We start from the raw sequence: 7,983 nt of genomic DNA, 5'->3' as shown, positions 1-7,983 counted from the left end.
TTTTATCAACGAATAATGGGATTGACCGTCATCTTATAACGTCCCCACGACTGAAAGGGCGAGCATGTTTGGTGGGACGGGAATTCGAACCTGCGACCCGCAGATTACGAGTCGACGCCCTAATCAACTGGCCATACCAGGCCCATTGCTAACTGTCACTTCCTAATGAGGATGTTTTATTCTATGTTAAAGAGTATACTTGTAAGCTTTGTGTGTGAAATATAATTTTTGTAATTCTTTGCTAAAGTTATAATCTAACATATGGTGTTGCTTTTCTGTTAAAGGGCAATCGTTTTGCCGTGACAGGTAAAAGTAATTTCAATTTCTTGAGGGTCACATGATAAAAGCTCGACTTTTTGTAGTTTTAGAATTAAGGGCAGCCAGGTTCGTCTGGAAGGAGGGGTGTGATACAGAACTATACCGTGAATTAGCCCCCCCCCCCTCACCTCCTTTCCTTGGTTAACACGCAACATTTTAAAAATTGTATTTTTCATTGTTTTGTTTGTATGCAGTAAGGTGCTCAAGTAAGCTATTCAATCTTCCTTTTTGCTAGTGTGCAGAACAGATGTATTCGTTACTGATTGTTATCCACGTACTCTTAAGAGAAAGATTACTTGCAACATTCTGAGAGAGAGTTGATTTTCTTGTTAGCGAATCAGATAATAGCTAAGGGCTGCCACGTCCTTTACGCTAATAACACACGTGTCACTCAGAGAACGTAGATCCGAGTCCAAGTCTGACTTTTTTTTTTAATTTTAGTGTTTTGGTATTTAAAGCCGGGCTTGTACAGGGAGGGAGGAAGATTGTGGCAAAGTTTCAGTTCATGGAGTTTTGCAGACTACTGAGAATTTAGAGTTTGAGAGTTTTCACAAGCTTAGTTGCTAACTTATTTTATACTGAGAATTTAGTTTGATAATTTTCACAAGCTTAGTTGATAACTCTTATTTTATACTGAGAACTTAGAGTTTGATAGTTTCACAAGCTTAGTTGATAACTCTTATTTTATACTGAGAATTTAGAGTTTGATAGTTTCACAAGCTTAGTTGATAACTCTTATTTTATACTGAGAATTTAGAGTTTGATAGTTTCACAAGCTTAGTTGATAACTCTTATTTTCACGTTGACATTCACCTTTAGTGAACTAGTCTTAAAAAAATTTTAATACAGATTTTCAGGGTTTATTTAAGCTTATAGCTAAGCATTAGCATTTAGCTTATCTGGATTTAACGTTAACTTATGAGTTTCCATTGAGTTATTTTACTAGACAGCGGTGGATTTTACTTTCACTTAACTTTGAAGTTTTTCATAATATAGGTTTTATTTTAACTTACACTATGATGGTATGAACTTTTAATAAACTATTCACTACTAGTATCAATTGGATACTCTTACTCTAGTGCTCTGCATTGTGTAAGTAAAGATTGTTGAACATTAGTATTTGTGTTTCGTGTCTTTTTGTAAGGCAAACTCGATTTGAGTTCAGGGAGAAGCATGCTCTGTATTTTGGTATTCTTGAACTTCCAGCTAGCAAGCCTTAACTGAATACTTTGAGGTAAATCTGGAAGGAGGAAAGTACCACACATGAATAAATAGCCATATTCTGAGGTCTTACAGAATTTCTAAAGTGAGTTAAGTAGTGCTTGATGAAACTTCCAACTAATACAGTACTGTGATTCAGCTGGATTAATAGTGTAATGCAGCTGTGGAATCTTACAAGCAGATAGTAGACCTGAATATTCATTGTCAGCTGTTTATTATGACCAGTCTATTTTAAGACAGCTTAAATGTGCACAGATCTTGAACAGGGGTTTTGTATCCACGCCTATAAAAAGGTAGTCCAAAATAATTTCTCCTTGAAATACATCTCCTTGTTACTTGCTCATTTAGCACAATACAGAGACTGCACTGATATAGTATACGTGCAATAGTTGTCAACTATTTTTATAAATCTATCAATGATACACAGGTCTCCAATCTATAACTAATCATCTTGATATGGATGACCCAAAATGATTTTACCATTGAAATGCCCCAGCTGTTCATTCATTCATTCATGAGCAATTAATAATACATTCCGAAAACAGCAAGCTATGTACTTACAGTGAAACTAACAATCAACCTGGCAATAAGTATAGCTAATTAAATGTTTCTACTTATAAAGATTAGAATGCATCGTTTCATCAGTTGGCTACTCTCAATGTCAATGTATTTCTGTCTGTGACATAAAACCCATGTTAGTTTACCATAAGTGTCACGTATACCCGGAAGTTTTCAAAACCAATTCTTTTAGGAATTTGGTGTGTTATGAATTTCGTGCAAAGTTAAATAAGGGCTATCTATGCTAGCCATCCTTAATTTAGCAGTGAAAGGCCAGAGGGAAGACAGCTAGTCATCATCACCCACCACAAACTCTTTTATCAATGAACAGTAGGATTGACTGTCACATTATAATGCCCTCACATATGAAACAGCAAGCCTGTTTGATGGGACGGGGATTCGAACCCGTGATCCTCAGATTGCGAGTTGAGCACCCTAACCACCTGGCTCCTTTTTGGGACAGGATAACAGACTATACCCACAAGAAAGAGAGAGGTTTCTCCTTTGTAAAAATTCACTTTTAAACTAATGGTCCAGTATCTACTAACCCCTGAAATACCATAGCTACTTTTTCAAAATGCATTATTTTAAGTCTTTTTTTCTGTGTTGTGAAATACTCATTTTTTTTAATACACTCAGTCGTATAATGAGAGAAAAAGGAGCATTTTGTTGTGGACCCCCCCCCCTCTATTCATATGTAATTATAAATCAGTACAATTAAATTTTACCTTTTAAAAGTGAAAACAAATAACATCTTGCAACTCAGAATATGGGATGTGACTAAGTAGCAAACTTCTGTTTTGTGAATGCTTTGAAACTTTCATTTTTTTTCTTTTCCAAAATAGAATTCTTCCCTAACTTTTGAAAGCTACCTAAGAAAAGTAATTACCATTTTTCTTTGCAATTTCAAGTGTATGATTTTATTGCCCCATATACCAAAGATAGTGTGGTACACACAACACAACTATCTCAAGAAACAGTGGAGGTATCTCATGACTCTATCTTGTTATAAATAGTAATCCATAGGGTTTAACTGGCACACAATCCTCAACTGGACTTAACATGTACAAATTAAAACCTTAGAAAAATCTAAAAAGGCTTCGAAATATATGTAGAGCAAGACTTGTGGTACTTTTATACCACAAACATGCTTAGTATGAAATACATTATTTAGTATGCTGTGCAAAATACTGTTCCTTTGTACAACTAATGTTAAATAGTGATTTATATCACAATTCACTTCACCGTTTATATGTGTTAAACATAACCTACTGTGAAATATCAACATGTTATTTATTTAATTTCTGGTTTATAAATAGAAGTTTCATAAAATATTCTCTTTAAAAACATTATTTTGCCTCTAAAAAGATATCTAGAAACTTAAAATTAAGGAAGTGCCAAAGTAGATGAAATAACCATCACTTTTAGTAATGTTGTGTTTCTTCCTAACTAAACAGTCATTTTACATTTTTCATGCTAATATAGTTTTCAAATAAAAAAAAAGAAGGAAAATTTTCTTCATAATGCCTTTATTAGGTATTAATATATTTGTAAAAGCATTTTACATCATTTACGAGAATGTTTTATTAACTACTGTAATATGAAGAAACAATTCATTGTTGTTGCACGTGAGAATAACACACATTTACTAGTCAAAAGGTGCAAGACTAAAAAACCTACTCACAGACAGAAAGTGCTGGAGGAAAATTTTTGTAAACACATCTTCTGACTTATTAGTTGCACACTTGAATCTCAAATTCACAAACTCACTTGTGACTGGTTTTTCTGCTACTACACATCTGTATACAGATATATATTATACAGTATGTCTGATAATTAACATCATTCAACAATGCATCCTACAAATCTTGATAACTCCTTCTGAACAAGAAAAATGTACTCACATTTTAGTGATAATAGAAGGAAACTACAAAAATTAATCATTACATGTTCACAACAAGAGTCAATACAAGAAATGTTATCTATAATAATAAAACATTTGTACATATACAAAAACCAATGCAAAAGCTAAAACATAAAATTATAACTTGTGCACCTGTGTCTGTTGAAAACAAGAGTAAGATCAACAAAAGGCTATTGTTCGATATTTAACCAAGATCACAGATTCACTATATATCTAAAGTAAGTTTTCAAACCAAAACTTGATAAAAAAAAACCAAAACATCTATTTGTGATGGACGTCAAAGCACAACTTTCTAAAAATAATAATTTAGGCTTTATGTTATTTAAGAATTAATCAATTTAAATCTCTCTATTTTCATATACAATTACATTAAATCACATTTAGTTATTTCCAAGCTCCATCTTCTGCTGTGTGATTACAAGTTGATTTTGAATTTTTAAATGCTTCATTAAATAACTAAGAAAATATGATACGAAACTTTGTAAGAAAATAATTATTTTTAATTATGTGAAGTAAGTCACGTTTGAAAACACTACAGAAAAAATTAACATAAAAACCCTGTCATCATTATATCCTGCTGAGTATTATTACTACCTAAATGGTTTGAGCTTCACTGACTTTTTCATTTTTGTTAATACTGCTCACATTCATGAGAATTATTATTAATAAGAAGTGTTTTAGATTATTTATTGAATAATAAGTTTCAATGTTCTTCTGTTTTGTTTTCACCATTCAGGAAAATCCTTTTAAAACTTTCTACCAACCTGAAGCATGCCTCTGCATTAGCTTGCAGAAATTTTACTTGATATATCACACAACTAACACAATAACCTTTTTATGTCTAAAGTGGTTCTAGCTACTGGGTTAATGAAATATTTTGAAATTTATGTAAGTAGGACTAAGTAAAGAAAAATTAAACATCACTATAAATTTTATGGTAATTGATGCATCCTACATATAGGACACTAGACATATATCTCACATTCTACCAAGGTTAGTTCAAGCTTTTACAAAGATTCACATACAGGTTGTCAGCCATAAACAGGTTAGTCACTGTATACAGTTGTCACAGATTCAATCACAAATACTAGTAGTTCAAGAATAAACAAACAGTACTAAAAGTTTATTGGTACTATTCTGATGTCATTTACTAACTTCAATAATTCTTAAATGACACTTTACAAATAAGCAAAACTATCTACATTTGTTGCAATTTTAAATCAAGTGCCTTCAAAACTGGTATGGGTGGTAATTACTTAGTCCAGAAATCTCAAGAGCTATGGCTTGAAGAAGTTGTACTATAGATTTAACCATCACTAACTAGAGTTCATTAATTTCATTTAACAAAGGGTTTAGAAGAATAAAAAATTATGTCAATTTCTCAAATAAATCAAACCTAATAATTTCCTTATGTAAAAACAAAGCAGCTAAGCAGAATATAATTCATCAACAGAAATATTTTCAGTAATAAGACTAATATGTACTTTCCTGAAAAAAATCTATCAGGTGAATTTATTGATATATAACGACAAACAACACACAAGTCTGCCTACTTTTCAGGTACACTAAAGAACTTTTTTAAAATTCTTCTAAAGAAACAAACTTGTTAGTCCATGTTAAGTATAAACGTAGAATCAACAACATACTACTAAATATATATTTAAAAAAATTTACATTTTTCATTGCTACAAGTTTCACTGAATAACAGTGTAAACTTATCTCTACATTTGATTATAAAATCATGCTGGTCTTGGTAAAATCAGTGTCATAAAATATTCTTTAAACTACTACAAGAACATTTAATTGAAAACAGCATATTTTATACAGTTTAAGGTCAAGAATTTTACTATGTACTGAAGAACTGACCAACAAGTTGAGAGTGAACTTGGAATGTTGTAGCAGAAAAGAAATACCAAAATCTAATTTACAGACAACCAACCACAATGGAGAAAACAGGAAATAATACCATGCTTTTTATGAAGCATCAATTCCTAATTGTTTCGGTTGTACTAAAGTTAGACATCAGTGGTGAAATATCTAACCTCAAAAAATCACAGAGAACCCATCATGAGCCACACAGAGGCTTATTACAACTGTTGGCATCTCTGACACTCAGATTTTCACCAATTTTAACTTCTGAATATGTTTCTACAAGTACTTGTCACACAGGCAGAAACCATACTATGAACTATAATGAGTAAACCCAACATGTTAACTGCAAAAACACTACATTAGGACAGTATAATTTATTCACCTTTGCAAACCACTTTTACATATAACATACATAACTGTGTGTGACTTGTTATCTTATAACAGTCTTGGCTTTAATATCTGTTTTTTTTATAATACACAAATTGACAATTATTTGCAATTATATCACTAAAATAGGCTTACTTATTTAGATAGCCGCATTATGCAAGAGCTAGAACAGATATTTGACAAAACAAAATTAAAATCATATAATTTTTGCTAATTACTTAGAAAACACAAATGAGTCAGGTTTAATATTCTACAGAATCAAGAAAAATCACAGCAAGAGTTTGAATAATCACTCAAATGGAATTTCTTGAACTAGCAACAACAGCTTATCAATTCTAGCCATAATAAATGGAAAAGATTCTCAACACTTAACCCACCATAAATTTTTAACTTATACAAATAGTCAAGTACTGATAAAACAAAATGGTAAATGTAGAAATATGACGTTTTTTACAGCAATACTGATAACTGAAAGTTAGGATTCAGAGATTTTGGCTATTTGCAAGTGCCATAAAACAGAAGAAATGGAACTGTCACCTGAGAATACACTGTATCATAAGACGTATGCTTAAAAATGTTAAATAAGAATGAGCCTGTATGGTATTTGTACACTTAAGAAGTGTTCACTGTCATTTGTATAATTCACTTGATGTTACTACAATTTTCTGAATAAAGACTTTTTTTGTAAAACTGTTTTTCAGTAATCTTTTGAAAAGCTATTCAAAATTTCAGTAATCCTGCCTCAAAGATGAAAATAAATATTTTAGTCCTACATTTGTCCTATAATTTGAAGGATGTTGTTTAAAGAATAATTTTTTAGTAAATTGCCCACTTTTTAATTTTACAGCTGAGGTGAATTCAGACAGTATTGTACTTTGAAAATACTTATGAACCACTGTGAAACCCTAAGTATATTACACTGAGAAAAAGAGTGGTTCAGCATTATAATCAGTGGTATGTTCTGCCAAGATGCTACACTCAATTGGAAAAAATGAATAAAAGCAGGTACTGACACACAACACCCAAACCAATGAAACCAGATTCTAAAAACATAATGGCTGTTGAATAGGAATATGAGGGTCTTTCTTCATATGAATTTAACTATATCATTGCAACCATGCTTATATATGCTGCAATAACTAGTGGTTATATATTCCTTCCTGTATGATATGTATAAAACCATTTACCTCTATAATAATTTGTGTCAGTAGTGGTCATACCAATTCTATGTTCAATCAGTCATAGAAACTCAAGATGGCTGTTCCTATATTTAAACACTGGGTTGAATCTATCACTATACCATACTGTCATCAGAAAACTGAACACACAGTAGTTACTAGTGAAAAACCTTTCTAGCTATCTCACCACATGATACAACTTTGGGTGAATAGTAACATCAAAATGGTTTAACTTCTGTCAATCATTTGACATTGCCTTCTTAAGCCAAATTAAGACAGCATGGAGACTATTCACACAAATTGGAAATTAACTGTAAAACATAGTTCAACTTCTATTTCCACATCCCTAGAGAACTCTAGTAAGTTGAAATTCAATGCCCAATAAAATACAACAGCTGAATTTTAACAAGGAAAAAAGTGTATACCAAGACCTACAGTAAGTCATTGGTTATTTACCTGCAACAGGTGGACCTGATACAACTACAACTGAACCAGAAAAAGTGTATACCAAGACCCACAGTAAGT

General features: G+C 31.7%; 1 protein-coding gene across 3 annotated transcripts in view; it reads right to left on the bottom strand.

The window, feature by feature from the left end:
- Window positions 1-3,609: 3,609 nt before the first annotated feature.
- Window positions 3,610-7,983, bottom strand: part of LOC106457887 (peroxisomal membrane protein PMP34-like) — a 55,008-nt gene continuing 50,634 nt past the window's right edge. For all 3 annotated transcript variants that reach the window (XM_013917337.2, XM_022383945.1, XM_022383946.1), the window contains exon 10: window positions 3,610-7,929. The gene's annotated coding sequence lies outside the window, so the exon portion shown is untranslated. The remainder of the gene's footprint in view (window positions 7,930-7,983) is intronic.

Source organism: Limulus polyphemus, unplaced genomic scaffold, assembly GCF_000517525.1.
Source record: "Limulus polyphemus unplaced genomic scaffold, Limulus_polyphemus-2.1.2 Scaffold386, whole genome shotgun sequence".
NCBI lineage: Eukaryota > Metazoa > Arthropoda > Merostomata > Xiphosura > Limulidae > Limulus > Limulus polyphemus.
Note: the sequence above shows the minus strand (reverse complement) of the source record. Positions and strands in the feature narration are given on the sequence as shown.